The sequence below is a fragment of the Notamacropus eugenii genome, chromosome 1 (assembly GCF_028372415.1).
Source record: "Notamacropus eugenii isolate mMacEug1 chromosome 1, mMacEug1.pri_v2, whole genome shotgun sequence".
Taxonomy (NCBI): domain Eukaryota; kingdom Metazoa; phylum Chordata; class Mammalia; order Diprotodontia; family Macropodidae; genus Notamacropus; species Notamacropus eugenii.
The window spans coordinates 323296342-323311764 of NC_092872.1; the positions used below are offsets into that span (position 1 = coordinate 323296342).

Consider the following 15423-nt stretch of genomic DNA (forward strand, 5'->3'; position numbering starts at 1 on the left):
TTTACTCTCATCACATTCCACTAAAGGAAGGAATAAAATGCACACTCATTTTGGCATGAAAAACTATCTTACAATACAGGAAAGTGGGGGATAAGGGGATAAACAGGGTGGAGGGGATGATGGAAGGGAGGGCATGGAGAGGAGGGTGCAATTTGAGGTCGACACTCAAGGGACAGGATCAAAAGAGAGAATAGAAGTAATTGGAGGCAGGACAGGATGGAGGGAAATATAGTTCAGTCTTATACAATACACTATTGTGGAAGTCATTAGCAAAACTACACAGATATGGCCTATATTGAATTGCTTGCCTTCCAAAGGGAGGGGGTGCGGAGGGAGGGAGGTAAAGAAGTTGGAACTCCAAGTTTTAGGAACAACTGTCGAGTACTGTTCTTGCCACTAGGAAATAAGAAATACAGGTAAAGGGGTTTAGAAAGATATTTGGCCCTACAGGACAGGGGAGAGGATGGAGACAATGGCAGAGAGGGATGATAGAGGAGAGAGCAGATTGGTGATGGGGGCAATTGGAATGCTCAGTGTTTTGGGTTGGGGGGAGGGGATAAGGGAGGAGAAAATATGGAACCCAAAATTCTGGGAAAATGAATGTTAAAAAAGTTAAATAAATAAATAAATTGGGCAAAAAAATATCATAAAAAAAAAGAAAAAGAAATAACCAAGAATTCTATCTAACCCTGAGGAAGTTTAGAAAAAGAATGAGTTTTATTTTACATGTAAAGACTTGTAATTTGGCCCAGATCCTGGCCCAAGACCACATAATGCTAGTTATATAAGTCTTTATAATTAATCCAGATCCAAATTTTGCACCTTAAACCCAATTGGTCACCATTCTGGGGTTCACAAAACCCCAGCCCTTGATTATATTTTCATTTATTTTATTTTTAAAGGAATATTCTTAGTCTCTTGCCCTTTTGTCTACATCAGATAGAATGATAAAGGAGTTTTCAATTCCTAAGAGAAGTTGGAAGATTCCAAACCAGGATATCAATAATATAGGTGAGTTTTATGACAATCAACCTTATCCTTTTTGTATGTGTTTGTCCTTCATTCTCGAAGAGGACCATGACATCAAGATGATGGCAAGACATGCAATTGACTTTCATTTGAGTGAGGGAGGGCCTGCAAGTTCACCAACCTAACTTTTTTCTCCTGAGCCATCTGAGTCCAGTGGTTTGATATTCATCAGGATGACTGGAGATGTCCCAGGATGCAATGTGAGAATCTGGGCCTTTTTTTGCTATTCAAGGGATCATCCCTTGAGTAACGTAAAGAAGCATATTTATTGAATGGCTGTATCTCACTCAAAGTGAGAATGTGATAAGACCTTAGACTGAAAGGGCCAGGGTCTCACATTGCATCCTGGGCCATCTCCAGTCATGCTAATGAATATCAAGCCACTGGACCCAGATGACTCAGGAAAAGAAAGTGAGGTTGGTGGCATTGCATAGCCCTCTCTAACTCAAATCAAAGTCAGTTGCAAGTCATGTCATCATCTTGATGTCATGTCTATTTAGAGAACAAAAGACAAACACAACCTGTGAATAAGTACCAGTTCCTCTTCTCCTCTCCTCCTTATCATCATCATCATCATCATCATCATCATCATCATCATCATCATCATACCATCATCATTGTCCTCTCCTCTGGTGTTCTACCCAGGGGAAGGTACACTCCATGGCCAAAAGTTGCCTTTTTTCCTCTGGGTTTATTGGCTACATTTCTTGCTCAAAGATCAAGCCTTAAACCCAATTCTCTCTGGAGCCCATAGATTGGACAACAAGTCCCCACCTACCTAGCACAGAGTGTATGTAAATTACTAAATAGTAACTGTTTCTTTTTTACCCAGGAACCCTGAGGGTCTTCTCCTCCTTTTGTGGATAAGAGCTGGCCTGGCAGTTGTTTTTGGTGTGCAGAAAGAGGCCATTTCAGAACAAAGAAAAATATGCTGATTTCCAGGGCCAGTATTCCCCACCCACCACTCCATACAAGCAACGTTGTCTGACATTAGCCATCTGCAAAAATTATGACTTTATGAATTTTATAATTTTTGTACAAACAAAATTTAATGATACCTTGTACCACATAAAAGATTATCCCACTCAAAGGAGAAAAACAAAACAATGGGGCAGATAGGTGGTGTGGGAAACAGGAAGTTCAGTTTCCACAGTTTCAGGTGATCGGGAGAAGGTCTAACTACTGTGCACTCTCAGTGAGTCATTAGAGGGAAGCCCATCAAAGAAGAACATGAAGTCACATGACCAGGAGATAGTGGCTCAGGGAATTCAACATCATCCTGACCTTGTTGTAGACTTCTGGTGGCCATGCTGAAAACTACCATTTCCTTCAGGGGAAGAAGAGTAGAAGGTCTTCCATCCTCTGAACTTCATTTTAAATAAATTTTCCTTGGTATCTTTTTATGTGTCAAGTTCATCTCTAACAACATGGCACCCAACCTTGGGAATAGATTTGTGGCCCTGAAGGAAGTCAGATAAAATTTATGAGATGAGTGCTTCTCTAAAAAAACTTTTTTATAGTCCCTGTTAGATCCACCCCAGCTCAAGTATGTCACATTGGACCATGGGCAGAGAGTTCAGAGGAAATGGGGAGGAAAATTTGTCAGCTGATCAGATAACAGTATAATGAGCAAATATCAGGTCACCACAGGAACTTCCACTCTGAAATTGTCTTTTACTGAGAAATTGGAAGTTCGACATGGCAAACTTGGTTGGCCCTATTTCTGTCCAGAAGTCTCCTGGTTGGCCCTAAGCTAATGAGAGAAGGTGGACAGAATCCCAGTAATTTGAGCAATGAGAGGAAAGAGAGTTCCTGGGGATACTGGGAGGATGTGATCTACTTCCAGGTTAGAAGAACTATAGTGGTTGTTGGACCCCAGGGATGTTAGTCCCAACAGTGACTGGCATTTCTCTAAACCAGCTGGTGTCAGGATAGATCAATGCCCTCTAGGTGCTTGGTTGACCTGGAAGCTGGAGTGAGCTTATTAGGGAGGAATTTAATCCTTAAATTGTCTAGAAACCACAAGTTTTTGATCAGGTTTGAATTCAAATTTAAATCAGTGTGCACAATGTTTTCTTAAATGTTTTGTCTGTGTGTTTGTGAAGTATTTCATGTTTGTGGTGAAGATTGTAAATGTAAGCAGCCAACAAAGCTTCCCCAATATCTTCCCTTTCTCCCACCCCCACCTGGAGCAGTTTCAGAGGAGTGAGTGGGGCAGGAAAGAGAAAGAGAAGAGAAAAAAATCTTTCTTTCTGCATTCTTAACCCTGGCCACATTTTTGAATGTGAAAAGAAAGATGAGGAAAAATGAATCTCGGGCAGTCTGCAGTGAAAAGTTGAATATTGATTTAATGAGTTCTCAAAGCTAAAATCTGTACTTTATATTTGAATTGAATGAATGTATCTGATACTAGACAGTGTGTTTAAAATTGCAAGTTCTCTTTGGAATTTCAGTGATTTCTTTTGGAGGCATTGACTCTCTCCAGACTCTGAAGGATGAAGACAAGAGTGAGTAAGGCTTCTGCCTGGGGAGACTGGCAATGCCCTGTCAGCATCCTTAGGACCCTGACTGGATCAAAAGCCTTCTCTTAGAATATTGGCATATTTTAAGCCAACCTGAGGAGAACAGGTAGGATTTTGAACTCTTTATTGAGCCTGAAATTCTCAAGGGAGAAAGACATGGGTGTAACAGTGGAAGTATTCGTGTACTCTTTACCAGGGGAGGTTACCCCCTTTCCCTCCCAATCTGACTTAATTGGGAGAGATTTCCTTACTTGGTGGGCCTTGGAAGGGGGAAGGAGAGTCAGAAGATGGCATTTCAGCTCTTTAAGGAAGTAGAGTAAAAAAAAAAATAAGGGAAAAGGCTATTTAGATTTCAAAATGGCCAGCCACCTGTTCCTTCAAGGGAAGTTTTTCTTTTAAGTAGAAAGAGTATTTGACTTAAGGGGAAAAAACGGTTAAAATGTTTATCATTAGTAATTATAAATCCAGATTTGATAAGATTCAAGTTAAAATCTGTCCTGAAGGAATATAGAGCAGCATCTGAGAATGTTCATCCTATCAGGATTAAGCAGAAAAAGTTATTATTATTTGGCATTTATGATTGTAAATTGCTTGACATAAACATGGACTTATGTTAGGTGCAACACTGGTATAATGTAATTGCTACAAAATTTTTGAATTTGGATTTTGTTACATATGGATTGGGATTCTAAAAGGATGTGATAGAAATTTCATAATCTGAAACTTATGTAATGGTACATTTAACTTCTTTGTCATGATTAAACTGCAATGAGATTCCAGTATATAGAGTTAAAAAGCAATGATTTATGAACTATCTTGCCTTATGGTTAACATGATTTAATAGTTAATAAGTCAAACAAATTTGAGATGATTCTATCTGATCAGGTGATAGGGTGTGCCCACTTGGTGATAAGGAGATGAATTACTCTGCAGGGTAATGTGGAAATGCATTCACCTAATCAGTAATGACTTATTTTAAGTTTTAAATAAACTTAGTTTAAATTTTTAAGGAATTATATTGTTAAATTAATGATGAATTGGTTAAGAAACTGTTATGAATTATGTGTAAGAGTCTCTGTGTCGTAGAATTCTTATTGAGAAAATGAGAATCCTTAAAAAAAATACATATATTTTTATACATGGCTATGATTTTCAAACCTGTTTCATCTAAGGATATATTAAGTGTGTTAAAAGTTTATTTCTCCCATTAAGAAGGAAGTTATAACTAGGAGTATTTTTGCTATAAAGCAAGAATTTAAGGAAATTTGTTGAATGGACAGGGGCCTTGGTTTTAGATCTTTTCTTGTAATTATTGTCAATTAGATTCAAGAGGGTTTTGTGATAAATTGTAAACTGTTCTTAGGAGAGGAAAATATTTGTTGTATGAAAAAAATGCTTTACAAAATATTTTGTATGATTTTTGGAAGGCCTACCAAACTTGTATTTGTCACTTAATTTGTTATATTAAGGTCTTATGGGGGTTCAAAAATAAGGGACAAGATAAAGGAGAACAGGAGTTTTCGGCTCCAGGATGGTCTGTGATATATTTAAGACAGCCTCACTATAATGAGTCACTCCTTTGCAATTCGCAAAAGCTCACCTTAACTTTTTCTTTAACAAAACTGGGGAAAATTTAGTTTCACTGAAGAATTTAAAAAGAAAAAAAAAGTTAGTGCTCTTTTCCAACACTGCTTTTTTCCCTCAGTATCACCTAGAGGGCCAAGAAGCATGGTTCATCTTTGGAACTTTTGAAATTAATATTCTCTTGCAGTTAGAATTACACTGTCACCGAGAAGAAAAATGGATAGAAGTTTCCTACATAATGGCTCTTGTCGAGCTCCCTTAGAATCCTGATCTCAGGAAAGATCGTGAGATGCTTGTAGCTAGAACTGCCTCCTCAAAGGAGAAATTGGTTGTCAGCCTGACATTTTTGATGATCCCCTTCTTATGGTCCTCAGGGCTTTGGACCTCTCCCCCTCCCCCAGTCCCAGGCCCAGATCTTGCTGAGATGCCTCCCTCTGCAGCCCCTCCCCCTGAGAGAATACCCACTCAGGCCCCACCCTCACAGCAGTCTCTGGGGTATCTCTCCTTCTGACTCCTTTCCTTCCTCAGATACTAGATGATCCGACCCCTTGCCAGTCGGATCCTGGGGTCTAATCCAGTTCAGGCAGCATTCCTCAGCCCCTCACACACAAGAAGTGGGATTTCCTGTTTCTCTTCTCAAGCCACCATCCCCACAGGGCCTTCAGGGCTTTTTCCCCTGAGGGAAGTGCCTGCCTCACCTAGTGGGACAATTAGAGTGCATGTTCTGTTCTCCAACTCAGAACTCAATTCAGGCCAAAGAGAAATGGGGGAGATACTCAGAAGATCCCATTAAGTTAATGGAAGGTTTTAGGGACATATCCCTACAACTCAAGCTCTTTGGGGGTGATTTGCATGTCCTCTTCTCTACCTATTTTACCACTGAGGAGAAGAGGAGAATGTGGGAACAAGCCCAAAAGTTTGGTGATCGTTTGGCTAGCCATGACCCCACAAAATACCCTCTAGGAGCAGCTGCTATTCCTACTAGTGACCCAGGATGGGATTATCCTAAGAGTGAGGATAGGGGAGAGAAACCATATAGTAATTTGCCTATTAGTAAGCCTAAGAACTGCATTTCAAAAGCAAGTAAATGTTTTATTTAAAATTAGGGAAATTGCTCAGGGAGAAAGGAAAACCCTGTCCTTTTTCAAAACCAACAAGCAGAAGCTATTAAAAACGATATAAATTTGGATTCTGACTCTATAGAAGGGGCAACAGCTACAGCCTGGAAGTATCTAGGTTCAGCACATAGCCACAGCCCTGGGATAGAATGGGTCAAGATAGAGAAGCCAGCCAGTCACTATCTACACTTTGTAAGATACCCCATCCTTCTGTCAATAATTTTTATATAATTCAACTGATGTCATCTGAAGCTTATTTTTTGTGTGTTTACAGCTAAAACAATTTGGTTATCACATGTGAAAATTGGAATTTTACTGTTTATAGTTTCAATACTAAAATCTAAAGCTGGCACACTGTGTGTGTATGTGTGGAAAGGAGCAGTCCTCAGGCTAGTTAAAAAGTACAGCCCTGTAAGCTCTAAGGAGCTTGTTTGAGTCATGGAGTTCCTAAAAAAAGGAACTTGCTGTGTTGAGAATTTGAAAATGTATAGAAATTACTTTAAGTGATTGGCTTTTAGGACCAATTTTAGATCTAAGATGAAAGTCCTGATAATATCCTTGATTGGTGAAACCTGACATCAAATGCAAAGTGTCTGGGACCATTACAAATTCTGTTCTATTACTTACTCAGAGAGAAATGTGACTGTTACAAGAAGAAGTTTGACTCAGGGGAAAATTGTGTCATCAGGCTGGGATGGTATCATTCTGCCTCAGTTTTTCCATTGTGTTCCTCTGAAAACGAATGTTTTCAGAAATAGACATTTCTGAGTCTGGATATAAGATGGAGATGATATCTAATTAGGTCCTTGCTTTTCATCTACATGGCATGTTTCTATAATCAAAGCAGATAGTTTAAGATGTAAGCACAATGCACATAGTGAAATCTTGCTATTTTCAGTTAATTGGGTAAATGGGTACTCTGACTTAGTCTTGTGGAAGATAAAACCCCTGAAATAGAACATTGTTTCTGAATGTTATGGAAATAATTAGATAAAGGAAAGGAAACCGAAGTATAAATATGATGTTTAATCATTGCTCCATCGAAAATGACTGGGATTTAAAGTTAACTGTAATTGTATGGAATTGTTGAGTTTAGGGGTACTTGGGACCCAAAACTAGTGACACTCTGGGTCCCGCTCAAATGAATTCAACTCAAGCCTTCTTTCAACCAAAGAAGGTTGAAGTTTGTTGCCATTTCTCAATACTTGGTGAACTTTTAAGGAATCTGACATTTGTAATGCTAAAACAAGATGTATCTTACCTACAGAGGGTCTCTGGGGAAGGGGTCCAGGGTGACCCGATGTGGTTTGGGGGTTGCAGAGATGGTCTTGATGGGAGCGGCTGGTAGCCTGGAGAATTGGATTGATAGGACATAGTGACAGGGAAAAGTTTAAGGGCCTCTACAGAGCCAGATCAAGAGAGGAAGAACAATGAGCTTTCATGGTGAGGTTTTCCAGGGCCCTGTTACACAATAGGATTTTCAGGGTAAGGGACAAAGGTTCCATCTTGGAATAAGGTCTTTACATGTTACAAAGACCAATTGGGTATACACAATTGACCAAATTAATTACTGAGACTGAATAGGAAACATTTCAAGTTGGGGGAAAACAACTTCAGTCTAAGTTTCTTAGAGGCAGGTAATCTCTGGTAATATTTTGCATTGATAAAAAATTAAATGTTTCTGTTTTGATTTGAATTCATGAATGTGAGTTGAAGTTAGTGTTTGAACTTATCATATGTGCAGCTCATTCTTTTAGACTGAGCATGATTAGAAAGGTATAGTGGAGCATGAGAAACAGATGTAAGTCTATTAGAGCAATAATTTATGGTTTTAATGGTAAATTTGATTTTATAATTATTATTTAATCAGGAACTAGAACATGTGTAGAAAGGAATGCAAACTTCTTAAGACTTCTTCAAAAGATGTTCCTTGGCCAATGTGAAGTTACAGTAATATCTGAAAGAGATTATTGGCACTTTCTGTTTTAAGATTTTATGGGACTACAAATTGATTGTTCTTCTGAGCTTAACTCCAGGTGTGCATGGTAAGAAAGGTGATCTGACCCACTGATCCATGAAGCCAAGTGGATTTGTGAGATGTTGGTATGAACTACAAAAGGGTGATCTCATGGGAAACTTGGGAGAATGCCTTTTCAACCTGAGCTGAGGTAGAATTCTCCTGACTCAGTTTCTCCACTGAGACTTTAAGCCTGGCTGGATGCCAGCGGACAATCGACTCCTGCCTGGAAGTGACATGAAGTTAGGGAGATGTTGTTTCCCTGAAAGGTCCCTACTCTTAGTGGCAATTTTCTATAATCAAAAGCTTTGTAAGCATAATACCAGATCTATTAAATAATAAACTGTTGATAGGGAAATATCTGAGGCTAAGTCTAAAATTAAGCCATTAGGCTTAGGATTTTAGACCAACAGCAATAGCTTAGGGTCCTTTAATTCTTAGTAACAGTGTGGAGACAATCAGGTCAAGGGCCTGTGAGGTTAGCATACATAGTCAATATTATTTTTGTCTCAGTTGGTAAATGTTAAAAGAAAAATGGCTTGTGGTCTATGTTGTAAATGCTTTAAAAGAAGCATCACATGACCAGAAGCTGAAATTATTTTATAATGTGATACGGACCGTGTTAAAAATGATTATTTATTGTATTTATGTAAGTAATGCAGGCTGTTATTGACTCCTTAGTTAAATCTCATCTTCCTGATGTAGGAAATGAATAGTGAATTAATGCAAAATATAAAGACTGGATTATAATGTGAATTTCTTAAACATGACAACTGGTCAAAGTTTCGATTTTGATTGTGTAAGAGTGATAAGAGTGTAAAGCTTAGGAATGGTAATCTAAAATTGTTTTAAGGTCAGTTTTGTAGGAGAGTGGACATCGGGATTTCTTCAAGAAGATAAAGGAAAGCAGATGCTGAGATGCTGTGTTGCAGATGGCTTAAATGAGCATCCAGACCACAAGACTGCATCAGATGATGTTCCTCTCCAGACTGCTGCATGATACGGAACTTCTAAATGGACAATTCTTTGGTTTACCTTTCTATTTTGAATCTCTATATCTGTACTTCTGACAAGGGGACTGCCCCCTTGTAATTTGTCAATGTGTCAGTCAACTTTGCCCCCTTTCCATATTCATACAGATGAAGGGAAGAATTCATAGAGGAAAGAAAGTGAGGTGGTATTTATTGATTGGATTTAAGTGTGGAAATCTTAATAAAGAGAAAAGGGAAAGCTTTGTGGGAAACAAGAAGTTCTGTTTCCACAGTTCCTGGTGATCACGGGTTGTGACATAGCACAGTCATGTTAGAAGGTGAGGCAAAACCTATCAGAGAAGAACATGAAGTCACATGTCCAGAGACTGTGGCCCAAGGGATTCAAAGTTCAGAATTCTATAAGGATCCTGTCTCATCCTGACCTTGTCATAGACTTCCACTAGACATGCTGGAAGCTACCTGTTCCTTCAAGGGAAGAAGAATAGAATGCCTTCCCTCCTCTGAACTCCATTTACAATAAATTTTCCTTGATACCTTTTTGTGTGTCAAGTTTGTTCCTAACAGGTAGCACAGTGGATAGAGTGTCATGCCTGGAATCAAAAAGATTCATTTTGGGGAATTCAAATCTGGCTTCAGACATTTCCTAGCTGTGTGACCCTGGGTAAGTCACTTAACCCAGTTTGTTTCAGTTTTCTCACCTCTAAAATAAGCTAGAGAAGTAAAGGGCAAACCACTCCAGTATCTTTGCCAGGAAAATCCAGCAATGGGATCACAAAGAGTCAGACGTGACTGAACAACAAAACAATAGAAAGATGGCATGGGGCAATATTATCATTGCCATCATAGGACCATCTTCCCAAAAATCTTCAAGCAGCCGAGTCTGATATACACTTGGAGTTACTAGGCATTGTACATAATTTAAGGTACAATACATGTGTTAGTGTGTTAACGCTAACAAAGAACTGAGATTGTTTTACAGCTATAATACAACACCTGATAATATAACAATGTAAACATCCTTTTTTCTCAAATCAATAACATTTTTACTCAAAAACACATAAAATAAATGCACCTGGCTTCAGGGATGTTGCTTACCAAAGAAACAACTCCCTCTCCCTCTTCTCCTCCATCTGAAAGAGGTCTTTTATACTCTAAGAAAAGTCAATAATTTTTGCTGGCATTAGCAGTGAAGGCAGGCTTATTTTCATTTTAGTCATGTTCAAGAAATTCATTATTGCTAATCTAAAACAGGATAATCTATTTGCCATCCTATTGTAAGGATAGGGATGAGGAGAGTTTAAGGGAATACGCGTAAAAACTATAATCTTGCTTATCAGTTTGAAAGATGGTATTATTCCTGTCAAAAAGCAATGATTTCTGTTTGACACCACAACAATACAGAAAGCAATAAAGGTTATAGACCAGGAGAACCCAGAAAAGGCAAAGATATTTTGCAAAATTTGTGATTATCCCCCTCCCTTACTCTGTGGTCCAGTCAACCTTCTTGATTTACACTGGTCTTTTGGCCTCCATCTCCCAGCTCTTTGTTTTTTAATGACTGTCCCCCATCCCTAGAATGCTCTTCTTCTTCCTCTCTCTACTTCATATAAATCCTTCATTTCCTTTAAAACTTACCTTCAGTCATAAAAACAAAGATCAGGAGTAGAGTATGTTTGAGAAAGTATATGTCTATACATGTACATATATATCTATAGCTATAGAGAAACATATCTAAACTTTCTAGTATGCACATGACATGCTCCTTTTCTTTCTTACTTTGTATTTAAATGTCAATATTTAAGTTTATGATATGTTTTTGTTTCTTTTCTCTATTCTGTGTTTGTGTTCTCACCCTTGAGTCTAAATTAAAATTTCTTAAAAGGGGGGAGGTAGGAAAGTAATAGGAGGGCAAAGTAACGGGAAGAAGTAAAGCAGAAGAGACAGGAAGGATAGGAAACAAGAGATATGCACAAACATAAAAACAAAGGTCAGGAGTAGGATATGTTTGGGGAAGTATATGTCTATATATGTATCTATACCTATAGAGAAATATATGCAAATTTTATTGCAACCACAGCAGAGAACAAAAGAAAACTCACAAGGATGCAAAGAAAAGATGGACAATTCTGTACACAACATTTATTATTTATCATACAGGCTTTCTTGAAATGAAAATCTATTGTTACATATTTTGAATCCTCATTTTTGCTCTGCTATGCACACTGCATGCTTTTTTTGCTTTCAAACTTTGTATTTAAGCTCCAGTATTTAAGTTTGTGATATGTTTTTGGTTTTTTGTTTGTTTTTTTCTGTATTCTGTATTTGTCTTCTGGTGTTTGAGTCTAAAACAAAAAAATACCTATCTTGAGCATGAGCTTCTATATGAAAGTTTTTCTGATTCTGGCACCTGCTACTGCCTTCTCTCCCTAAACTATGTTGTCCTAATTTCATATTTATACTGCATATACATATTTATGTATATAATCTCTCCCAATAGAATGTAAATTCTTAGATCCCAGAGGACTGTTTCATTTATGTCTTTATTTTGTGTCTGTCCCTGGTGCCTGGCATAAAACAGGCATTCAACAAATGCTTATCGACTGTTATTTAAAAATAATTCACCAAATTTACCTTATTTCCTTTATTAACAGGATTAGCAAACTGGTATGTTAATAATCAGGTAGATTACAGGAGTTCTATAGATAGTTTCCTTAGATTTTTAGAAATCAATTTAATGGAATGTTAAAAAAATAGATAAAGCGATGTGAGCTAGATGATATTAGATTTAGATGGACTTAGAATTGATTCAGTGATTGCATAAAAGAGTACTGTAGCATGCGTTCTACAATAGAATGGCCCTGAGATCTGTGCTTGACCATATACTGTTTAATATACTCATTAGTGACGTGGATAAATGCATAGGTACAGTCTATTTGGCAAGTTTATCAAATATATAGATGATGAAAACTTGGGAAGGAAAGCCAACACATGGCATGGCAAAATCATCTAACATTTTCTTGAAAGGGAATTTCTCAGTTTCCTGGATTCCTAGTGAATCCAGGGAGAATCTATCCCATCACTTGATCCAATGACTGGGAATCAAATAATTTGAGTAGCCAAACTAATAAGAAAAATAAATTGTTGGAAGAGAGCTCACTGGTAGCAGTTTCAGCTTCCTGTTATAGATTTGGTTTTTATGACTTTTGAGGCTTGACTAGGGTACAAAGACAAATAACAACCTTCTTTAGGATAGATGAACAAAGCATTTCATGGAAGAAGGAGAGGTAGCAAAAGGAGGATAATACAGGGAAAAGAAAAGTGGGCATTTTGAGGCAACGTTTGCTAAGCAGCTGGCAAGGTTTGCTAGAATGAAAAGCATGCCCTGTTCAGTAGAAGAAAAGAAGTAACAAACCATTTTTGAAATTATTAGAGAAGTCCATTTCATCTAAGACAGCAAGGCTGAAGTAACCATTTAGACCAAAAGTGCTTTTTATCCAAGCATAACAAATAGTTTCTTACAAGTGCATGAAACTGTGTGTTTTACTCTGTCTTTATATAGTCTGTTATGTTTTATTTCATCTTCTCCTTTACAGACTATAGTACTGGGCTGAATCTTACAAAATAAAGTTCAGTACAGATAAATGTAAAGTCTTAAATAGTTCCCAAAGTTAATTTCACAAATACAAGATAGAGGAGGTTTGACTACGCAACAGTCTTAACCTGAAAAATGAAGAATCAAGGCAAAGGGACATTGATAAATATTTATGGAATCTTGCCCATTACTTTCCAAGAAAGACTGTGATTCCTGTCTTGAGTGGGACAAGAAGAAGAGATATGAGTTTGGTTGCCCTATTGTCTAAGAGAGATGGTATTGGGCCAAGGTTACGTCTATCTGCACCCTCAGACCTCATAAACATTGCTAGTTTAAGGACTTGATTGATTCAGTACAAAAACCTGCTAACTTCCTAGTTGATATTCCTTGAGGAAGAACAATGTCCTGGTCCATCCCATCAAATACTATGTACACAAAAGGCCATTACAAGTAATGAATAGGGCACAAATCAATTTATCTAAGCGGATAGCAAACAAAAAATCAGAAAAGTAAGTCAACAAGTAACTATTAATTACCTACTATGTGGCAAGAAATGTGCTGGGATATACCAGAAAACACACAAGGATGAATGAGCTTTTTAAATGGGAGTGAGATGAAATCTTGCTCAGCCAAGAAAGAGGTGCAACTCTTACCAGAAAATTCCCTCTAGTCTCAAGGAGACAAGATAGAAGTAAGGGAAAGGATGAGGAGTTATCTTCCCTTGTATGTCTGAAAGTCTTTCTCCTTTCGCCTCCCTGGAGATGGTGACTAAAAGAGTATGGAACCATAAGTATATTTCTCTTGAAGGAATAAGGAATGTCTCTCCTCTCTAAACTCTTGCATCAAGTACATTACTACTCCTTATACACCTCTCCCGCATTTAACACACACCAGCATATACACACACACACACACACACACACACACACACACACACACACACACTTTCTCTCTTTACCAATTGAGAGAATCTGGGGGGTGAGAAATCCTTCTGAAATTTTCAAACATAAGATTTCATGAGTTTGAAACAAATTTGGCGAATATTTTTAGGGCAAATGATCTTTCAGCACCTCTTTGAACCCAGAAACCCTTTTGTCTTTGATGATTGATTCTTTGTAGGAAGCCCTAAACTGCCTAAGTTCTTCAGACCATGACTATTGAGGAAGTAACAAGATAATGAGGAAGTGTGGGGTGTAATCTGTGGTCTCATTTGGGAAATAAGCAGAATAAAAATTTTAGAAAGATATAGTTTTAGATTAGGAGGTGGGGGAAACTGAGGGCTCAAGTAAAGAGACACTGAATTGTGATTATTCTTATTTGGAGCATTGGAACCAAGGAACCATAGTGATGACCTCCTCAGGTGATTCTCACTTCTAACCTCTAGTCTCATGCAGCCAAAGCATGTATGGGGGTGGGAATGAGAGGTCATTTCAGGTACCTGAAGTGGTTCTGCAATGTCAAGAAGGGAGTTTTAGGAGCCATAGAAGACTCTTGGATGAGAAAGATCTTGGAGGAAGGGAGTCCAAAAGAACATAGCCAGTCAATAGGATTTTTGCAAAAGTATATTAGGAGGAGAAGTTCTGTATTAACTGGATTTTTTTTTTTACTTAAGCTTAGGAAACCATTGTGACCATTTCTTCAAGTGAGTCCTCTTTTCATATCTACACATCCAAATGTTCACCTCAATTTCTAGGTGAAAGATCTTCTTTTATATGGTCTCGTAGGAAAGAATCAAGGTAGGAAGGAAAGAATTAGGCATAAATGCTTCCTTAATCCTTTTAATGAATTTAATAAAACCATCTGCAACACATCCTACTCAATTTCCATTGAATCCCCATTAGCAACTTCAGTATTTTCCAAATTCTCCCAGGCTTTTAGTTCCATTGGTCTCAAAATCAGTGGAGTCTTGGGGGCCAGACTGATTGGTCCCTGTATCCCAAGTTCATTATTAGATTTTCCTCACAGATCTAAAGAAGGCCATAGACATAAACAATAGATTCTTTGCCATATTTTCTTTCTTTAAGCAATAAAAGGGACCCCATAGTCAGAGAAGACTAAAAAAGGTAAAATGAGAGAAGAGACTCTAACAAAACTGGCTCTCACTGAAAATTGTTACTAAATATTATTACTCCCCCTTTGGGGAAAGAGCATGACCATTGGTGATCTTTCTCCAATGAGAATGGGTAAAGGTTCCATGGGAAAATCCAATATGTGGTTAGAAATCCTGGCCATTGTACCCTAAGAGTGCTAATTGAAAAGTTTATGTCTGGCAAGGGGTGACAACTCAAACCCTGTACTGATAATTTTGGATACTGGAGTCAGTCACAGTCTCCTCAGGTATGAATGTTCTTTATCTTCTTTATGGCCTCCAAGTCAGGCCAGACACTTGGCTTGTGACTCAGTCTGGGACAAATCTGTCTGTAGAGGTGGAAGGATTCATTGAGGCCCTTTGAGACTTTGAGTAAGAAGCAGCTAGTCAAAGAAGGGAAATAAAAATCTATAAGCAAATCAGTCCTAGAGAGTCAGGTCTGAAGATATGATCTATGTATCTTATTGTGACCATATCTGG

At 38.0% G+C, this 15423-nt stretch overlaps 1 protein-coding gene and 1 gene segment (V, D, J or C); both read left to right on the top strand.

The window, feature by feature from the left end:
* LOC140517968 (immunoglobulin alpha-2 heavy chain-like) overlaps window positions 1–15423 on the top strand; it is a gene marked incomplete at its 5' end in the record, with an annotated part of 937512 nt that overhangs the window by 618228 nt on the left and 303861 nt on the right. The gene's annotated exons all lie outside the window — the stretch shown is intronic.
* Window positions 1–15423, top strand: part of LOC140529449 (immunoglobulin heavy constant epsilon-like) — a 321603-nt gene that overhangs the window by 60412 nt on the left and 245768 nt on the right.